The sequence below is a fragment of the Loxodonta africana genome, chromosome 10 (assembly GCF_030014295.1).
Source record: "Loxodonta africana isolate mLoxAfr1 chromosome 10, mLoxAfr1.hap2, whole genome shotgun sequence".
NCBI lineage: Eukaryota > Metazoa > Chordata > Mammalia > Proboscidea > Elephantidae > Loxodonta > Loxodonta africana.
In genome coordinates this window covers 30056335-30075461 of record NC_087351.1, presented here as the reverse complement: position 1 = coordinate 30075461, position 19127 = coordinate 30056335, and the positions used below count along the sequence as shown (strand labels likewise).

General features: G+C 47.7%; 3 non-coding genes across 3 annotated transcripts; all 3 read left to right on the top strand.

The window, feature by feature from the left end:
• Nucleotides 1–2554: 2554 nt before the first annotated feature.
• TRNAY-GUA (transfer RNA tyrosine (anticodon GUA)) lies at nucleotides 2555–2644 on the top strand. The gene is given in 2 exon segments: nucleotides 2555–2591; nucleotides 2609–2644. It is a non-coding gene; the product is annotated as a tRNA-Tyr (tRNA).
• Nucleotides 2645–4901: 2257 nt separating this feature from the next.
• On the top strand, nucleotides 4902–4991 carry TRNAY-GUA (transfer RNA tyrosine (anticodon GUA)). Its single transcript is given in 2 exon segments — nucleotides 4902–4938; nucleotides 4956–4991. It is a non-coding gene; the product is annotated as a tRNA-Tyr (tRNA).
• Nucleotides 4992–7938: 2947 nt separating this feature from the next.
• TRNAY-GUA (transfer RNA tyrosine (anticodon GUA)) lies at nucleotides 7939–8028 on the top strand. The gene is given in 2 exon segments: nucleotides 7939–7975; nucleotides 7993–8028. It is a non-coding gene; the product is annotated as a tRNA-Tyr (tRNA).
• Nucleotides 8029–19127: the final 11099 nt, after the last annotated feature.

Here is a 19127-nt window from a genome sequence, read left to right as displayed (position 1 = left end):
CTGCCTTATATATCTCCCAGTACACACAGAAAATGCTCATTCCTCCCCTGAGCAATACACTTGTGGACAGATGTGCCACCCTGAGAAACTCAAGTCTTTGTCAATTTGGTATCCGCATTGAAGCCGACCGAGACATAAGCATAACACCGGAAGGCTAAAGGTGGCATTGATGGCCTCCAAGAAGACATCCCGTAACTCCTTCAACTTGCCTGTCATCATGTGTTGCAGGTGTGGCCTTGGGCAGGCCTCACCTTAGAAGTGCCTGTCTGTGTGCCTCCTCTAGCTGCCCAGGACAGTTGTGGCTCCTGCTGGAGGAGGCTCAAGGACTCCTCACATGCTGTTCATTGCTGGGGAAATGAGCTGCTGTGATTCACCTGCAACTTCTGGTGTCAAGTGCTGCCAGAGAGCGAGAAGAAGCAAATATGCAGGCCTGGAAAGAGCTGCTCTATGTGTCTCCAGGGTTAGGAGACAGATGGCGGGGAACAAAGGTTGGGTGCCACGGTATGGACATGGGATGGACTTTAGCTCCCATGTGGCAAAGGGCACACAGTTCAACTGCTTCCCCATGCCACTGCCCGAGTTAGGCCTAACTCCCTTTTGCATTGTGCCCTCAGGGCTGAGTTGCACGAATGCCCAGGAGGAAGATCCAGCATCCTCATCCTCGAGCCTGGAAAGGAAGTGGCTACACATTGTATAAGGAGCAGCATCACCTTGGGGCTGGAAGGGGCTGTGGGTGCTGAGAAGAAAAGAGAGAGATGATTCCTATGAAAATGCCAGAGAAGTGTTGTGCAGTTGGAAGGTGGAGGAAGAAGAAGCCAGGAGCATCACTGGCTGGGAGTGTGGTCCTCTGAGGCCATGGGACACCTGCCTCAGTAGCCATGCCCAACCACTGAGCCAGAAAGAGCTTTTCTGATTCTGGACTCCAAGTGGAGACTGGGTTCTGGAACGTGCTTTCCCATCCTAGAAAACTACCCCTGGTCTCCCACCTCTGGTCCCAACCTTCCCCACCTCTACGTCACTCTCAGACAGCATTCCTAAGGGGATAGGTTGTGCAGAGGGCTCTTCAATCTCCTGTGGACCAGGAGATATGGCCATGGGCACAGACAGGTGACCGTGGAGAGGACTGTAAAGCCCTGCAGCCACATAGACACCCCAGCCTTGAACATCACGATCTGCAGAGTCCAGAGCACAGGATCAGAAGATGTAAGTCAGCTCTTTATTGGCTATTCTTCCCTGATGGGAAGTCCAGGCCCCAGCCCCCTTCGGAACTTTGCTTGGGTGCATTTGGGGGCCTTGCTTAGGAAGGACCCCTGTGCTCACCCTTCCCACTGGGGTGGACAGAGAGCAGCAGGAGGAAGCATCCCTGAACAAAGGAGGTCCTCTTGACAACCTGTCATGGGGGGAGGGACAGAGGGGCCTGTAGAAGGGGGGGCTGCCAAACTTGTTTGACCTTAGGTCTCTTCGGTGTGACTAGTCAAGCCATTGGGATAGAGGTCTGTGGGCGTGATACACCTGGTGGGTTTTCAAAGCCTGAGAGCAACTCGGACACCTATGGCCTCTGTCCCTGCCGGGTCTCCCCGCATAACCTTGACCGAGCAGCCACCTCTATCAAATGATTCAGGGTCCGCAGGTGGGCAGGTGAGGGCATGGAAGCCCTCACCTGCCCAAGATGGACACCAGCCTCGGACAGGCTTCTAGCATGGGTACCTGCCCGATGCCGTATTCATTCTTCCTCACTTGTCGGCAAGCCTATTTGTGAAAAGCCGAGACCATGTAGGTGAAAGTGGGTAGGGGGGAGGGCCCACACTAGCGCCAGGGAAGCAAGGCTCTGCGACGAGGTGCAGTGAGGTGCCGTTTGCAGCCTCTTGGGAGCCCTGGTCGCTGTGAGTTGGAATCCACTTGACAGCAATAGATTTCTTTTTTGTTTGTTTTAAGCACCCCTGGTGGCTCAGTGGTTAAGGAACTCAGCTGCTAAGAGAAAGGTAGACAGTTCGAACCTCGTATCCACTCCGCAGGAGAGACATGTGCCAGTTGCCTTTTGTAAAGATCAGAGTCTTGCGACCTTATGGGGGCAGTTCTAATCTCTCCAGTAGGGTCGCTATGAGTCGGAATCAGCTCCACAGCGGTGAATCTTTGGTTTACAGCACTGGTGCGGTTTGCAGTCACTCTGCCCAGTGGCCGTTCTGCTGCTTTTTCCTCCACAGCCCTTCCCCACACCAGCCTCAGAGACCCTCCCACCCGCTGTCGCCAACCCCCTCCCCCCAGAGTTGTCCATCTGCACGAGTACAGGTGGAGGTGAGGTCAATGATGCCACAGGGAAGGGCCCTAGGTCTTTAAAGTACCCATTTAAGGGTGCCCCGCTGGGACCAAACGCCCGCGGAAACCGAGTGCAGATCGTCTGCTCCGCCAGGACGGTCGCGCTCTGGAGATTCTTACCGGCGTCTCCCCAAAGGTGGGTTCCAACCAAGCGATGGCATCTGGGACTCAAAGCGGTTGGATGATTTCGCCTTCCGCTTTTCTGGAAAGAAATATCCCTAGCTGTGGTAGTATGGGCCCTTCGATAGCTCAGCTGGTAGAGCGGAGGACTGTAGACAGAACATGTGTAGACATCCTTAGGTCGCTGGTTCGATTCCGGCTCGAAGGAGGTGCCTGATGCTTTTGCATAAACCTCAGTGCACGTCTAGCCCCTTCTCTTCCTCTGCCTGACGACCCCCTCGCTCTGCGGCAATCCAGCTTCCAGACTCTGACAGGAAAAGGTTAAGAAGAAGCAAACGTGCAGGTTTGGGAAGGGCTGCTCCAAGTGTCTCCAGGGTTAGGAAGCAGATGGTGGGGAACAAGGGTTGGGTGCTACCAAGGCATGGCATGGACTTCAGCTTCCATGTGGCAAAGGGCACGCAACTTCTCCTGCTTTTGCAGGCCACTGGCCCAGTTAGGCCTAGCTCCCTTTTGCACTGTGTCCTCAGGGCTGAGTTGCAGGAATGCCCAGGAGGAAGATTCAGAATTCTCATCAGTGAGCCTGGAGCAGGCAGTGGGCTGCACATTGTATAAAGAGCCCCTTTATCTTAGCACTGGAATGGGCTGTGGGTGCTGAGAAGAAAACAGGGAGATGATTCCAATGAAAATGCCAGAGAAGTGTTGTCAGTTGGAAGGTGGAGGAAGAAGAAGCCAGGAGCATCACTGGCTGGGAGTGTGGTCCTCTGAGGCCCTGGGGCACCTGCCTCAGTAGCCATGCCCAACCACTGAGCCAGAAAGAGCTTTTCTGATTTCGGACTCCAAGTGGAGACTGGGTTCTGGAATGTGTTTTCTCATCCTAGAAAACTACCCCTGGTCTCCCACCTCTGGTCTCAGCCTTCCCCACCTCTACCTCACTCTCAGACAGCACTCCTAAGGTGCCAGGTTGTGCAGAAGCCTCTTCAGCCTCCTGTGGACCAGGAGATATGGCCGTGGGCACAGACAGGTGACCATGGAGAGGACTGTAAAGCTCTGCAGCCACGCAGACACCCGAGCCTTGAACACCACGGTCTGCAGAGTCCAGAGCACAGGATCAGAAGATGCAATGTCAGCCCTTTATTGGCTATTCTCCCCTGATGGGAAGTCCAGGCCCCAGGTCCTTTTGGAACCGTGCTTGGTTGCATTTGGGGGCCTTGCTTAGGAAGGACCCCTGCACTCACCCTTCCCACTGGAGCGGGAGGAATGCAGCAGGAGGAAGAGCCCCTGGACAACGGAGGTCCTCCTGACAACCAGTCAGGTGGGGGACAGAGTGGGAGAGTAAGGGGAAGGGGCGTCAAACTCGGTTGACCTCAGGTCGCTTAGGTAGGGCTAGTCAAGCCATTGGGATATCGGTCTGTGAGCGTGATACGCCTGGTGGGTTCTGAAAGATTGAGAGCGTACTGCACACCTGTGGTCTCTGTCCTTGCATCGTCTCTTCTCAGAACCTGGACGGAACCGCCGCCTCTATCAAATGATTCAGGATCCCCGGGCTGGCAGATGAGGGTACGGAAGCCCTCGCTGCCCGCTACAGTCACCAGCCTCGGACAGGCTTTTAAAGTGGGTACCTGCCCGGCGCCGTATTCATTCTTCCTCACCTGCCCTCAAGCATCTTTGTGGAAACCTGAGCCCACGCGGTTCAAAGCCAGTAGGAGGGAGGGGCCAGACCAGTACCGGGGGAAGCAAGGCTCCGCGAGGCAGTGCGGGTTTGGGGCCTCTAGGTAGCCGCTCGCTATGAGTCGGAATCGATTCTACGGCAATGGGTTTGTTTTTTGTTTGTTTCAAGGAGCTCTGGTGGCCCAGTGGTTAAAGTCCTCGGCTGCTAACCGAAAGGCAGGCAGTTCGAACCTATCAGCCGCTCCGCGGGAGAGACAGGTGGTAGTCGGCTTCAGTAAAGATCACAGCCTTGGGACCTTCTGGGACAGTTCTAATCTGTCCAATAGGGTTGCTATGAATTGGAATCAACTCCACAGCGGTGGATTTGGTTTTTGGTTTTACAGAACTGGTGCGGTTTGCAGCCGCTCTGTCCAGTGGCCATTTTGGTTCTTTTTCCTCTACGGTCCGTCCCCGCAGCAGTCTCAGGGACCCTCCCATCCGCTGTCTCCCTCCGCGCCCCCACCCCCACCCCCGGCCTATCATCTGCACGAGTACCGCTGGGGGTGAGGGCAATGAAGCCACAGGGAAGGACCCTAGATCTTTAAAAGAGCCCTCGAGGGGTGCCCTGCTGCGAACGCCAGCGGAAACCGGGTGCCGAATATCTGCTTCGCCGGGAAAGGCGCCCTCTGGCGACCGGTGCTGGCGTCTCTCCAAAGGTGGGTTCCAACCAATGGAAGGCATCTCTGACTCAAAGCGGTCGCATGACTTCGCTTTCCGCCTTTCTGGAAACAAATATCCCCAGTTATGGCAGCGTGCACCCTTCGATAGCTCAGCTGGTAGAGCGGAGGACTGTAGATAAGATGCTTGTGGACATCCTTAGGTCGCTGGTTCGATTCCGGCTCGAAGGAGGTGTCGGATGCTTTTGCATAACCTGAGTGCAGATCAAGCCCCACCTCTCCTCTGCCTGAAGACCCCCTTGCTCTGCAGCAACGCAGCATCCCGGCTCTGATAGGCAAAAATCGGGCGAAGCCTTCCTGGAACGTTGATGTGTGCTGGCAGTCCCAGGAAATATACCTGATCCTTCTTTGTGCCCCCCAAACGTACTCTTTGGTTTACATAGTGGTAGTCTTGATTCTTTCTTATAGCACAGCGAAACCACCTACAAACTTCGGGTGCCCATCCACTCTCTCAGCAACCGATAAAAAACCAAACTGCTTGCCATGGATTCCAGCTCATGGCGCCTATAGGACAGAGTAGAACGGCCCCAATAGGGTTTCCAAGGAGAAGCTGCTGGATTTGAACTGCTGACCTTTTTTGGTTAGCAGCCAAGCTCTTAACCCCTACACCTGTTGGCACCACCACTTTGCTCACCATTGAGTAGTCTTTTCCATCCCGTGGGACAACTAGCTATCCGTGGTGTAACTCTGGAGGGTGACAGGCATATTGGTCATCAAAAACCATGGCAACCGTTCTGAAAATTCTGTCTGTCTCCCTATCTCTGGTCCTATCTCTGTCATGTCTATACATGTCTAGAAGCCTTATATGTCTACCAATATGCAAAGAAAATTCTTACCCCTTCCATGATTAATACACCTGTGGACAGATACGCCACCCTGAGACACCCAAGTCTTTGGGAATTTGGCATCTACATTGAAGCTGACTGACTCACGAGGTTAACATAGGAGGGCTAAAGGTGGCATTGATGGCTTCCAAGAGGACATCCAGTAACTCCTTCAAGTTGCCTGTCATGTTCGTTGCAGGCGTAGCCTTGGGCAGGCCTCACCTTAGACAGGCCTGCATGTCTCCTCTAGCTGCCCAAGAGGGTTGTGGCTCCTGCTGAGGGAGGCTCATGCAGTTCAGTGTTGGGGAAACCAGTTGTGTGAATCCCCTGCAACTTCTGGCGGTGAGTGCTATGTCAGAGAGCTAGAGCAAGTGAATGTGAACGCCTGGAAAGAGCTCACTCCAAGTGTCTCCAGAGGGCTAGGAGTGGCGCAGCTGTTTGGGCCGAGGGGCTGCACGCTGTGCAAGCTTGGCATGGACTGCAGCTCCCATCTTGAAAGAATACACAACTTCATTGCTCATGCAGGCCACTGGAGGTGTAGGTCTCAGCAGCAGGATCCCTTTTGCACTAGGCCCTCTGGACTGAGTTGCAGGAGCCCCAGGAAGAGAACGCAGTGTTCACATCATTAAGCCTGAAGGAGGAAGTGAGGAGTGCAGTATACAAGGAGTCCCTTCACTTTGGGGCTGGAGGGGACTGTGGGTACGGAGAAGAATTCCAGGGAGGGTCCTTGGTCTCAGCCTTGGTTCTTCAATTAAAATGCCAGGGACATATTGTGCAGTTGAAATTGGGGGTGGGGTGGGGGTGGGGAAGAAGCCAGGTGCATCTCGGATTGGGAATGTGGCTCTTGAGGCCCAGGAGTCCCTGCCATGATCACCCTTGCCTAACCCCGGAGCCATAAGGCACTTTCCAATCTGAACTCCAAGTGTAGACTGCGTTTCCCCTCCTTGCACGCTGCCCCTGTTCTCCCCCTGTAGCCTCCCCCTTTCCTGCCTACTATCCCTCTCTGACAACATTCCTTAGGAGAGGGGTGGTGCAGTAGCCTCTTCAGTCTCCTGTGGGCCACCAGGGCATGCCGTGGGCTCAGACAAGTGTATGGAAAGCTTAGCCACACAGACACCGCAGCTTGAACACCACCGTCTACAAATATCAGCACAAAGGGACAAAAGATGGAACCTCAGCCCTATTGGTTGTTCTTCCCTTAATGGCTGTCGAAGCTCAGGGCCTTTTGGAATCAGACTTAGATGCTTTTGGGGGCGTGGTGCAGGAGGACCGGGAGTTTTGGTGACCCGCACAACCGAGTCGGAAGGAACTCGGAGCTGATCCTTACCCTGTTGGGCTGGACTGACCGAAGTCAGCGGTTTGAGAGAGGAATTGACCATGGTCCACGGAGATCCCTGACTGAGAACCAGTCATGTGGGGGCTTTCAAACTCGGTCAACAGAAGATGTTTTCGGTGAGGCTGGTAAAGAGACGAGAGGCTGTTTGGTGGGTCCTGAAAGCTTAACCAAAGACTTGATCCAGGGCAAGCAGCAGCAACCAGGACACCTATGGTCTCTGCTCCTGCCTCATCCCGCTACTTCTCTAGACGCTGGTATAACTTTGACCCACTCGAAGCGGTCGCCGTAGGCAGGTGGATCAGGATACGCGGGCGGGCAGAGGGGGCGCAGAAGTCCCCCCTGGCCACGACGGGCATCAGCTTTGGCCAGGCGTCGAGCCTGTGTTCCCTGCCTGGCGCCATATCCTTTCTCCCTCACCTGCCAGCAAACCTCATTGAGGAAAATAGTCCTCGCTTGTTAAGCCGGTGGCGGGGGGGGGGGGGGGGGGGGCGGTGCAGACCGTGCCTTGGAGGAAGCAAGGCTCTGAGAGGGGCCCGGGTTTGAGGACCTCCGCAGGACCGGAGCGGTTGGCAGCCTCCCGCCCAGTGACTGTTCGGGGTTCACCTCCCTCCTCCATTACAACTCCTCACACCCATTATGCCACTCGCCCGGACACTCCCACCTGCTTGGGCCCCCTCCCAGAGCTGTCGTCGCACAGGTACAGGTGGGCGTGGAGTCGTTGAGGCCACAGGGAGGGGCCCCAGGGATCTTTAAAATCCCCACCGAAGGATGCTCAGCTGCGACCAATGCCAGCGGAAACAGAGCGCAGAGTATTTATTCCGCCAGGAAAGGCGCGTTCTGGCGGCGTGTGCCTGCGTAGGTGGGTTCCAAATCAAGAGAAGGCATCTGAGACCCAAAATGGTGGGATGCCTTGACCTTCCGCATTTCTTGAAACATCCTTAACAGCTACGCTCTGCACCCTTCGATAGCTCAGCTGGTAGAGCGGAGGACTGTAGATAGAACACGTGTGGACATCCTTAGGCCGCTGGTTCGATTCCGGCTCGAAGGAGGTGCCCGAAGCTTTTGCGCAAAGCGGTAGTACCGGCCCCACCTCTGCCTGAGGGACCCCCTTATCCTGCAGCAACGCAGCATCCCAACTCTGACAGGCAAAGGCCAGGCAAGCCTTACCGGAACACTGACGTGTGCTATTGTCCAGGGAACACACGTGATCCTTTTTTGAGCCCTCTAACATCCCCTTCAGTTCAAAGTAGATCATCTCTGCTTTGCTTCTCCCTCTTCTCCTAGCCCCACCACAGGTAGCGGAGACAAGAAATTAGGAGCATTCCGGGTTGGGAGTGTGACCCTGTGAGGTCTGGGGCCACTGCTGCTGTCACCCAAGTCCAGCTGCGGGGCCAGAAAGCATTTTTCAGGCTTTAGACTGCGAGTGTAGTTAGTACCCGTTTCTGGGTACAAGCTCCCCTCCTTGCAAACGGCTCCTAATCTCCCCCACCTGTATTCTCAGCCTTCCGTGCCTCCGTATCCTCTTCCAATGGCACTCCTAAAGAGGCGGGTTGAGCAGGACCCTCTTCAGCCTTCAGTGGCCTGCCTCTGTGTGGGCTCCCTTCTATGCTGGGGTCTTTTTACAGCACTCACAGCAAGACTAATTGCATTGGAAACTGAAAAATGTGGTTAAAAATATGCTAGGGATTTTATCATATCTCACCATACACCTGGCGTTCCAGTCCATGCTCATTCCAGAAATAATTGGAAGGATCTTCCGTTACCCCCGTGATTCTTCAAGGAGAATAGCATGGCTATGTAACTTGATGCATAAAATATTTCCCTGGAGTACAGCCGAAGAACAACTAGATGATGAGCACGTTCTTCCACACTCACCTCTGCTTGCTTCTTGACCAACTTTTGAGGTTGTCTGGCTTCTGTAAACTGACCAATGAAGGAAGGATCACTGCTAATGCCAAGAGAGGAAAATCCTATTCTTAATGAAGGATATCCTTCCTTTTCAGATTTGGCAGGAATAAGAATTGGGATATTTCCATTGAAGGTCCCTAAATATTTTCTGTTTTACTTAGCCCTCATGGTCTCATCTCTTCATCAACTAAGGACCTTTCTGACTAAAGTTCTGCTCATTGCTGGGCTCCTGATGATTGGATCAATATCAGTCCTCTATGTGGGACATCCCCACTGGTAACTGAGTTCATAAATGAAGTTTTGAAGTTTTTATACCTTTACATAATGGGATTAATTAGAAACTAAGCCTTTTCTTACTCTTCTCCATCCTTGCACTCAGGCTAATACCAATTATGAAAACCAATGTGGTTCAAGACTAGAAAAATGACCCACATGGAAGATTTTCCAATCAGTGGTTAAAGGACTGTGGATAAATGTGCAGTGTCTTTTCCTAATGGTAAATGAGAAGTAAAATCCTTTCAGGTCTACCTTTTGTCTTCCAGTCCCTCAATTTACACAGATCAAAATACCTTGGGGCATTTTCAAGTACACTAAGTTCCCGGATTACAAATGAGTTCTGTTCCTAAATCCTCCTTCAAGTCAAATTTGTTCATAAACTGGAACAGTTAGATAATGGCTCGTGTTTAACGTGACAGTCAAATGTTTGAATTAGTATATAGTGTGCCTTTCTATGCATAAAAAACATTAAAGAAACTTGTCCAGATATACTAAAACATCTTTAACATTGCTGTTGTTGTTTTCCTAGATTCATACTTGGTACACTCCACGTTCCGGTTATTAATGGACGTTTGCAGCTGTTCCTTCTCATTTTGAGTTGTGCCACATCAGCAAATGAAGGGCCTGAAAGCTTGACTCCATCCAGGTCATTAAGGTTGACTCTGCTTTGAGGAGGCAGCTCTTCCACAGTTGTCTTTTAAGTGACTTCCAACCTGAGGGGCTCATCTTCCAGCACTATATCAGACAACGTTCTGCTGCTATTCATAAGATTTTCACTGGCTAATTCTTTTCAGAAGTAGGCTGCTGGTCCTTCTTCCTAGTCTGTCTTAGTCTAGAAGCTCAGCTGAAACCTGTCCTCCATGGGTGACCCTACTGTATATGAATACTGGTGGCATAGCTAGCTTCCAGCATCACAGCAACATGCAGTCCCCCACAGTACAACAAACTAACAGACAAGGGGGAATGTTTTGATGCTCATAGCAAATTAGCATCAGTTTGTTATTATGAGCCATTGTATGTACCTCCAATTTTTAATATAGTAAGGCTTTATGGGGGCTGGTTCCTAACTACAGGCCGTTCATAGACTGCCTGTAAAGACCTTTCATTTAGGTATCAGAGCCTGCTTGGGCCAAAACCACTGAGCACACTGCAGCTAAACACTTCCTAAAACAGGGAAGGGTGGGGCTTTGGAGGCTGACCTGCTGGTAGCTACAAAGAATAAAGTGTGACTCAGCCTCTTCAGGATCAGAAGGCAGCCCTTTTTACAAGGAAGAAGAACAGCATCTGAGAGCCACGCCTGGGATAAAAGCATCAAAGACAAGCAGTTTCTTATTAGGCGTATCACTTTGTTTTTCCACATGTTTTTCCCATCGTTGCAGCCCAGTCTCACTATACCTCAGAGAATAGGGCAGGAATCTAAGTCACAAAAGGGCAAGTGAGTTCCTGTCTCTATGTCCTATAGCATAACCTCACCTTCAATGGGAGATCAACACTGTCCCAGAAGATGGCAAGTACTCTTCTTTTTACAGATGTAGTTTTCCTTCCTTTCTCCTTGATGTTTTTACTGAAAATATTGGAAGCCCAGAAAAAGTCACCTTTGAAGTAATCAAGTTAATAATTTCTATCACCCACCCCACCCCAACTCTCTGATTTAGCCAAAATGTACCGTATTTCCTGGGCTTATAAACACAAGGCAATAATAGAGTTCTCTATATGCTTTGATCTCTCTGCCTCCTTTTGTGACATTCTCTATCACCCATCTCAGGATTACCTTTACTGGAATCTTTCCCTAGCTCCTCAAGTCTCAGTTCAGTTCTTCTCTTCTTTGTTTCTCTGGTGACCCTTGATTATTTTTATCTTTCTACCTATCATGCTGTATTGATCTTATGCTTCAACATGCTCATAAGCAGTGAGCTCCTTGAGGTCTGGGTAAAGGTCTTCACTTTGGTATCATCAGCATCATGCACAGTGTCTTACAAGAGAAGGCACCCAGTGAAAGTTGAATTATTTACTGATCATAGGTATTTCAACATCAGCTCAAGAAAGATGAGGGCTCTGAATGAATTATTACATCCTGCATTAATGACTAGAGATCTGATTTATTGGAGGACAAACTTTTTTTTCTAAGACAATGGAAATTCCATGTAAACAGTCCAGTGTTCTCTGTGATGAAAATCAAATGAGGAAGCTCTGGAAATTACACAGTTGGATATTCAAATCAATTCTACCACTGAGGAAACTTGAAAATTGAAAAAAAATACAGGAAAACATCTGCTTGATGACATTGGAAAAATAATAAAGATGAGAAGAGTTACTCAACCAAAATCTGGGAAAGCGGAAATCCAGAGTGGTGATAAGTAGAAAAATTTCACGTGTGGAAAGAAATCATTTCACAAAATCAATATGAGTTTTATATCAAATCCAGACAAGGACGTTATTATAGGCCAGTCTCAATCGGGAACATGGATGCTAAAATTTTAAAAGAAAAGTTAGCAAACCAAATACAGCAACATATAAAAAATATAACATCTGACAAAATTTGAGCTATTGGATTGATTTAACATTAGAAAATCAATGTAATTTGACACATTAATAGACTGTGATGGTTAAGGTTGTGTGTCAACTTGGCTAGGCCACGATTCTCAATGGTTTGGCAGTCACATGATGTTGTGATCACTTCCATGCCATGATGAGATTTGATATAATGTGATCACCTCCATGATGGGATCTGCTGTGAGTAGCCAATCAGTTGAAAGGGAGTTTCCTTGAGCATGTGCCCTGCATTGAATATAAGCAGACATTCTGGCAAGGCTCATGGGCTTTTGCTCGCTCTGAATCCTGCAGCTGGATCCTGTTCACCTGAGCTCCAGTTCTTGGGACTTGAGCTAGCAGTCTACCTGTGGTCTTGCCTGCCGATCTTGGAATTCATTGATCTTTGCAGTGTGTGAGCAAGAGCCTTGCTCTCTAACCTGCCAATCTTGGGTTCACCAGCTCCTGTGGCTATGTGAATCAAGAGAAGCCTCTATCCTGACCCACGGGCTTGGGATGTTCCAGCTTCTACAACGAGATGAGCCATTTCCTTGATATAAATCTCTCTATTTATACATTTTTCTGGCTTTGCGTCTCTAGAGAACCCAGCCCAAGACATTTGGTACTGAGAGTAGTTCTAGAGAAACGAGGTTGTAAGGATGAGTTTTCTAAATTGGTTTTCAAGCCTGGTTAGTCTTAAAGATGTTGATGACTTTGCCTCCAGTAGTAGAGAGGGCACTACTAATCCATGGTGTAAGGTGGCAATATAAATGTGCAAAATAGCACCATCAATAGGTCAGGTATTGGTAAAAGGCAAGGCTCTGGGTGATCACATGTTTGATATCTTTCTACAATTTTGTCATAATGAAAAGTATATGAAAGCTGGTTGATTGGTCCTAATTTCACTAGACAAACTGGTAAAAGAAAGAAATGGGCTCACGGTTTCGGAGTCAAAGCTCAAGTGCCACATAAAGGACCTCAAAGTTTACACTTATGCCTTGAAAGAAAATCTTATTTCTTGTCCTAACAGAGCTGATATTGCCAGAAGCCAAACCCAGAGTCGTATCATAGAAGCAGCTGAATTACAACCCCAACTAAATTGCCAACCTCAAGAGATCTCTGAAGTTAAAGTGAGGGCACTGATTTTGAAGAAATAGGATCCTGAAACTTGGGATGGGGACATATGGTCATGTCTTAGTTATCTAGTGATGCTATAACAGATACCACAAGTGGATGGTTTTAACAAAGAGAAATTTATTCTCTCACATTCTAGTAAGTTACAAGTCCAAATTCAAGGCATCAGCTTCGGGGGAAGGCTTTTTCTTTCTGTCAGCTCTGGAAGAAGGTCCTTGTCCTCAATCTACCTATGGTCGAGGAGCTTCTCAGGCATAGGGACCCCAGGTCCAAATGACGTGCTCTGCTCCTGGTGTTGCTTTTCTGGTGGTGTGAGGTCCCCAACTCTCTGCTTACTTCCCTTTCCTTTTATCTCTTGTGAGATAAAATGTGGTGCAGGCCACATCCCAAGGAAACTCTCTTTACACTGGATCAGGGAGGTGGCCTGATTAAGGGTGGTGTTACAATCCCACCCTAATCCTTTCAACATAAAATTACAATCACAAAATGTATGACAATCACACAATACTGGGAATCAAGGCCTAACCAAGTTGATACACACGTTTTTGTGGGGACATACTTCCATCCATGACAGGACAGATAATTGGGAAGCTGGAGACACTGAGTTCCTAAATCCTGGTGAATCACTCCTGTCAACAAAATCAGCCCTCTCATTCCCATCTGAAGAGATTATCCCATGTTTATTTCTTTTATCTGCTAGGCCACCCTCCCTAGTAAAGCCATTAGCTCCTCCACTCCTATCTGATGAGATTAACACAGCTGCATCTAAAGAGCTTTTGTCTGAGTCATTGCCTGAGGCATAGCCTGAGGCAGATGTTTTACAAAACAATGCTGAATGTTCTCAAAACATTTCCCCACCACCAATTTTGGCTTCTAGACCTACAACTAGACTTAAGTTGCAGTGAGCCCTAAAAAGTGAAGTACAAAGTATGACCCAGGAGAAGGTACACTACACTCCAAGAACTGCTTGATTTTCTAATATATACAAACAGAAACCTGGGGGATATGTGTGGGAACAGCTATTAACAGTGTGGGATAATGTTGCAAGAAACATAAAGATGGATCAGTCTGAGTTTATTGTTATGGGCCCACTAAGCATAGATTCTTCATTCAATGTTTCAGCTTGAGAAGTTAAGAAAGTATCTAATAGTTTATTTGGTTGGGTCACTGAAGCATGGATTATATGGTAGCCTATGATAAATCAAGTTAATTTAGTGCCAGATCTGCCTTGGTATACTGTAGAAGAAGATATCCAATGGCTTAGGGAATTCAGCATGCTAGAGTGTTAGACCCTAGCACCCACAGTCCCACACACGGAGTGCCCAAAACACATCTTTTACCACAACAGTGAGGAACTAATTTGTGAAGAGAGCCCCAGCATCCTTAAAGACTGCTGTTATTGCTATTATGTAAGTCAGATTCAACAGTGGGAACTGCTCTAAATGAATTAAGACAACTAACTACAGTGGGGTTGATTGGACCCTGTGGTGGTAGGGGCCAAGTGTCGGCACCCAATCAGTGAAGATGAGGTGGGTGTGATTACCAAAAGGAGTCAAAGAAATAATCAGAATAGTCTGACTTGATGGACTTATACCATTGGCTACTTAGTCACATGTTCTTATAAGTGAAATAGTTAGGAAATCTACTAAATATTTTCTTGATCTGTACAAGAGGAAGAATTCTAGGCCAAGTGAACAGCAGTCTAACTTGAATCACCAGAATAGAGAGTCATGGCCTGTTAATCCAGACTTGAGAGAGTTTACAGAATCATAACACCTTGAATGAAGGGGAAGCTGGGTTCTCTTGAGGAAGGACCACACTACACTACCCAAAATTTATGCCATTAATGTTTCTCCAGGCCTTCCCCAAGAGGATGTATGGTCTTTTGTGAGAGTGACTGTTCACTGGGGAAAAGGAAATAATCAGATTTTGGGGGGAATTACTGAATATTGAATTACTGAATGTCACTGTGGCCCAACAGTCAGAGGGAAGGCATATGGAAGTCAGGTTATCAATGGGGTCTTAGCTCATGTCTTTCTCACAGTAGGTCCAGTGGGTCCCTGAACTCATTCAATAGTGATTTCCCCAGTTCAGGAATCCATAATTGGAATACACATACTCAGCAAATTGCAGAACCCCTATATTGAATCACTGACAAATGGAGTAAGGACAATTATGGTAGGAAAAAGCAAGGGGAGCCATTAGAACTGCCCCTACCTAGGAAAATAGAAAACCAAAAGCAATACACATTCCTGGAGGGAATGCAGAGATCACTGCCACCATCAAGGACTTGAAGGATGCAGGGGTGATGATTCCCACCACATTCCTATTCAACTTGCCTATTTGGCCTGTGCAAAAAAACAGATGAATCTTGGAGAACGACAGTGGATTACTGAAAACTTAACCAGGTGGTGACTCCAATTGCAGCTGCTATTCCAGATGTGGTTTCCTTTCATGATGAAATTAATACAGCTCCTGGCAACTGGTATGCAGCTATTGATCTGGCTGAGCTTTTGTCTTAGTCATCTAGTGCTGCTTTAACAGAAATACCACAAGCAGAAGGCTTTAACAAAGAGAAATTGATTCTCTCACAGTCTGGTAGGCTACAAGTCCAAATTCAGGGTGTTAGCTCCAGGAGAAAGCTTTCTCTGTCGACTCTGGAGGAAGGTCCTTGTCATCAGTCTTCCCCTGGACTAGGAGCTTCTCTGCACAGAAACCCCAGGTCCAAAGGATGCGCTGGGCTCCTGCACTGCTTTCTTGGTGGTATGAAATCCCCTACTCTCTGCTTGCGTTCCTTTCATCTCTTATAAGACAAAAGGTGGTACAGGCCTCATCCCAGGGAAACTCCCTTTACATTGGATCAGGTATGTGACCTTAGTAAAAACAAAATGCTCCCCTTTCCATGATGGAAGTGTCATCCTATCCATTTGATTGTTAAAATCCTCCTCTGCTGAGGTCACCATTTGGTGAACATTGACATGAGACACAAATATCTTCATTTCTTTTGCCCATTCACAGAGGTCTATCCATATACCTCTTTCTCATACCTCCTTGTCTCCAATTTTTCAATCATGTTCCTTCTAAGTCCCTGACCATCCAGTCAAACCATTGGCAACAGCCCATGAATTGGTATACAATTACACATCTGGCAGTTCTTCCTTCCAAGCAAAGTGAACCACCATGTGCACTGCTTGAAGTTCTGCACATTGGGAGTATCTCCCTTCACCACTGTCCTTCAAGGAGGTCCCAGAAAGGGGCTGTAGTGCTTCTACTGTCAACTTTTGAGTGGTGTCTGTATATTGTGCAGAGCCATCTGTAAACCAGACAGGAGTTTTCACTTCCTCAATCAATTGATCACAAGGAACTCCCTATGAGGCCAAAGGTGCAGGCTGGAAGATGGAAGGCAATGTGATAGGAGTGGAGACCATAGGCATTTGGTCCACTTACTCATGCAACTTACTTGTGCCTTCAGGTCTTGCTCAGGCCCAATCTCATATATATCATTTTCATTTAATGATGGAGTGTTGCTATGTACATCCAACTCAGCAGAGGAGGATTTTAGCAGTCAAGTGGATAGGATGACACATTCTGTGGAAACCTGTTATCCTCTCCCCAGTCACTCCCATAATTGCCAATGGGCTCATGAACAAAGTGGCCATGGTGGCTGGGATGGAGGTTATGCATGGGCTCAGCAACATGGACTTCCACTCACCAAAGCTGACTTGGCTATAGCCAGTGCTGAGTGCCCAGTCTTACAGTAGCAGAGACCAACACTGAGTCCCCAGTATAGCACCATTCCTTGAGGTGATCAGCCAGCAACCTGGTGGCAGATTGATTACATTGGACCACTTCCATCATGGAAAGGGGAGCATTTTGTTCTTACTGGAATAGATGCTTTGAATATGGAGTTGCCTTTCCTCCCCACAATGCTTCTGCCAAAACTACACCCATGGAGTTACAGAATGCCTTATTCGCCATCCTCGTATCCCACACAGCATTGCCTTGGATCAGTGACTCACTTCACAGCAAATGAAGTGCAACAATGAGCCCATGCTCATGGAATTCACTGGTCTTACCATATTCCCCACTAACCTGAAGCAGCTAGCTTGATAGAAGAATGGAATGGCCTTCTAAAGACAAAATTATGGCACCAGCTAGGTGGCCATACCTTGCAGGGTTGGAGTGATGCTTTCCAGAAGGCTGTGTATGCTCTAAACCAGCCTCTGATATACGGCCCTGTTTCTCCCATAGCCAGGATTCATGAGTCCAGGAATCAAGGATTGGAAATGGAAGTGGCACCATTCACTATTACCCCTAGTGACCCACTAGCAAAATTTTTGCTTCCTGTTTCTGTGACCTTATGCTCTGCAAGACTAGAGGTCTTTGTTCCAAAGGCAGGACTGCTCCCATTAGGAGACACAACAATGATTACATTGAACTGGAAGCTAGAATGCCACATGGCTACTTTGGGCTCCTTATGCCTCTGCAATAGGCAAAGAAGGACGTTACCATACTGGCTAGTGTGATTGATTCTGATTACCAAGAAGAAGTTGAATTAATAGTATATAATGGAGGTAAAGAAGAGTATGTCTGGAATACAGAGGATCCTTAGGACTTCTCTTGGTACTATCATGCCCTGTGATTAATGTCTACAGAAAACTATAGTAAACCAATTCTACCTTGACTACTATTGACCCAGACCCTTCAGGAATGTAGGTTTGGGTCAGCCCACCAGGCAAAGAACCATGACCAGCTGAGGTGTTTGCTGAGTGTAAAGGCAGTACAGAATGGGTGGTAGAAGAAAAAAAAAGCAGGTCTAAATGTCAGCTAAGACTCTGTGACCAATTGCAGAAATAAGGACTGTAAATGTTATGAGTATTTCTTCCTTAGATGTGTGCATCAAAAATATTTTTGATTACTTATAAAATATAAGATATTAATAGGGCTAGGGGGTTTTCTGTTGTATCTGTGTTAGTTGTATCATATTACACACAAGTATGACTTTACAATTGTCTTTATTTAGAGATTGTGTATGTTTTAGGGCAATGTGTATGGGTACCAAGTTGACAAGGAATAGACTGCAATAGTTAAGGCTGTGTGTCAATTAGGCTGGGCCATGATTCTCAGTGTTTGGCAGTTATGATGTAATTTGACAGCTATGTAATGACATCTGATGTAATGTAATCCCTACCATGATGAGATCTGCTATTTTCAATCAGTTGAAAGGGAGTTTCCTTAGGGATGTGGCCTCCATTCAATATATGTGTGCTTTCTGGCAAAGCTCACTGGCTTTTTCTTGCCTCTGGATCCTCATCAGACTTCTGGTTCTTGGGACCTGAGCTAGCAGCTTACCTACTGATCTTGGGATTTGTCAGACTCCACAGCCTTGAGCCTCTGCATGTCTGTCAGTTTGTCGTACTGTGGGGACTTGCGTGTGCTGTGATGTTGGAAGCTATGCCACCAGTATTCTGATACCAGCAGGGTCACCCATGGAAGACAGGTTTCAGCTGAGCTTCCAGACTAAGACAGACTAGGAAGAAGGACCTGGCAGTCTACTTTTGAAAAGTATTAGCCAGCGAAAATCTTATGAATAGCAGCAGAACATTCTCTAATATAATGCTGGAAGATGAGCCCCCCAAGTTGGAAGACACTCAAAAGATGACTGGGGAAGAGCTGCTTCCTCAAAGTAGAATCAACCTTAATGACATGGATGGAGTAAAGCTTTTGGGACCTTCATTTGCTGATGTGGCACGACTCAAAATGAGAAGAAACAGCTGCAAATATCCATTAATAATCGGAACCTGGAATGTACGAAGTATGAATCTAGGAAAATTAGAAATCATCAATAATGAAATGGAATGCATAAACATCGATATCCTAGGCATTAGTGAGCTGAAATGGACTGATATTGGCCATTTTGAATCGGACAATCATGTAGTCTACTATGCTGGGGATGACAACTTGAAGAGGAATGGTGTTGCATTCATCATCAAAAAGAACATTTCAAGATCTGTCCTGAAGTACAATGCTGTCAGTGATAGGATAATATTCATATGCCTACAAGGAAGACCAGTTAATACGACTATTATTCAAATATACACACCAACCACTAGGGCCAAAGATGAAGAAATAGAAGGTTTTTATCAGCTGCTGCAGTCTGAAATTGATCAAACATGCAATCAAGATGCATTGATAATTACTGGTGATTGGAATGCGAAAGTTGGAAACAAAGAAGAAGGATAGTTGGAAAATATGGCCTTGGTGATAGAAACAATGCTGGAGATCAAATCATAGAATTTT